This window comes from Vicugna pacos, unplaced genomic scaffold (genome assembly GCF_048564905.1).
Source record: "Vicugna pacos unplaced genomic scaffold, VicPac4 SAC-SAT, whole genome shotgun sequence".
NCBI lineage: Eukaryota > Metazoa > Chordata > Mammalia > Artiodactyla > Camelidae > Vicugna > Vicugna pacos.
In genome coordinates, this window is record NW_027328721.1 from 20,381,664 (window position 1) to 20,383,979 (window position 2,316).

Here is a 2,316-nt window from a genome sequence, read left to right on the forward strand (position 1 = left end):
GCGCTGCGACCGTTGGTGGAACCTCCCCACGCTCAGGATCCCGGAACCATTGTCAGTGCGTGGGGGAGCTCGAGAGACAACACCAAGCAGCTCTCTTCAGTCACAGGTGTTCCCTGTTCGGGGAAGTCCGAGAAATACCTTCCCTGACCATGTGGAGGCAGCCTCTGACAATTGAATATCCTGCAATCACCCCTAGCATTCCCTGGCACAGAGATATTAGGAAAACCCTCAGGGGAGACGACCTTAGGCATTCCATTAGAACCAACGCGCTGCCGACCCTTTCCTGGAACCTCCCCATGCTCAGGATTCCGGAACCATTGTCAGTGCGTGGGGGAGCTCGAGAGACAACTCCACACAGCTCTCTTCAGTCACAGGTGTTCCCTGTTCGGGGAAGTCCGAGAAATAACTTCCCTTACCTTGGGGAGGCAGCCTCTGTCACTGGGATATCCTGCAAACCCCCCTAGCATTCCCTGGCACAGAGACATTAGGAAAACCCTTAGGGGAGACGAGCTTAGGCATTCCGTTAGAAACCAAGCGCTGCCGACCGTTGGTTGAACCTCCCCACGCTCCGGATTCCGGAACAATTGTCAGTGCGTGGGGGAGCTCGAGAGACAACTCCACGCAGCTCTCTTCAGTCACAGGTGTTCCCTGTTGGGCAAAGTCCGAGAAATACCTTCCCTGAACTTGGGGAGGCAGCCTCTGACACTGGGATATCCTGCAAACCCCCCTAGCATTTCCTGGCACAGAGATATCAGGAAAATCCTCAGGGGAGACGAACTTAGGCATTCCGTTAGAACACAATCGCTGCGACCGTTGGTGGAACCTCCCCACGCTCAGTATTCCGGAACCATTGTCAGTGCGTGGGGGAGCTAGAGAGACAACTCCACGCAGCTCACTTCAGTCACAGGTGTTCCCTGTTCGGGGAAGTCCGAGAAATAACTTAACTGACCTTGGGGAGGCAGCCTCTGTCACTGGGATAACCTGCAAAGCCCCCTAGCATTCCCTGGCACAGAGACATTAGGAAAACCCTCAGGGAAGAAGAGCTTAGGCATTCCATTAGAACCCACGCGCTGCCGACAGTTGGTGGAACCTCCCCACGCTCAGGATTCCGGAAGCATTCTCAGTGGGTGGGGGAGCTCGAGAGGCAACTCCACACAGCTCTCTACAGTCACAAGAGTTCCCTGTTCGGTTAAGTCCGAGAAATAGCTTCCCTGATCTTGGGGAGGCAGCCTCTGACACTGGGATATCCTGCAAACCCCCCTAGCATTCCCTGGCACAGAGAAATTAGGAAAACACTCAGGGGAGGCGAGCTTAGGCATTCCGTTAGAACCCACGCGCTGCCGACCGTTGGTGGAACCTCCCCACGCTCAGGATTCCGGAGCCATTGTCAGTGCGTGGGGGAGCTCGAAAGACTACTCCACGCAGCTCTCTTCAGTCACAGGTGTTCCCTGTTCGGGGAAGTCCGAGAAATAACTTCCCTGACCTTGGGGAGGCAGCCTCTGTCACTGGGATATCCTGCAAACCCCCCTAGCATTCCCTGGCACAGAGATATTAGGAAAACCCTCAGGGGAGACGAGCTTAGGCATTCCGTTAGAACCCAAGCGCTGCCGACCGTTGGTGGAACCTCCCCACGCTCAGGATTCCGGAACCATTGTCAGTGCGTGGGGTAGCTCGAGAGACAATTCCACGTAGCTCTCTTCAGTCACAGGTGTTCCCTGTTCGGGGAAATCCGAGTAATAAGTTCCCTGACCTTGGGGTGGCAGCCTCTGACACTGGGATATCCTGCAATCACCGGTAGCATTCCCTGTCAGAGAGACATTAGGAAAACCCTCAGGAGAGACGAGATTAGTCTTTCCGTTAGAACCCAAGCGCTGCCTACCGTTTGGGAACCTCCCCACGCTCAGGATTCCGGAACAATTTTCACTGCGTGGGGGAGCTCGAGAGAAAACTTCAAGCAGCTCTCTTCTGTCACAGGTGTTCCCTGTTCGGGGAAGTCCGAGAAATACCTTCCCTGAAATTGGTGAGGCTGCCTCTGTCACTGGGATATCCTGCAAAACCCCCTAGCATTCCCTGGCACAGAGACATTAGGAAAACCCTCAGTGGAGACGAGATTAGGCATTCCGTTAGAACCCACGTGCTGCCGACCGTTGGTGGAACCTCCCCACGGTCAGGATTCCGGAACCATTGTCAGTGCGTGGGGGAGCCCGAGAGACAACTCCACGCAGCTCTCTTCAGTCACAGGTGTTCCATGTTCGGGGAAGTCCGAGAAATGCCTTCCGTAACTTTGGGAGGCAGCCTCTGTCACTGGGATAACCT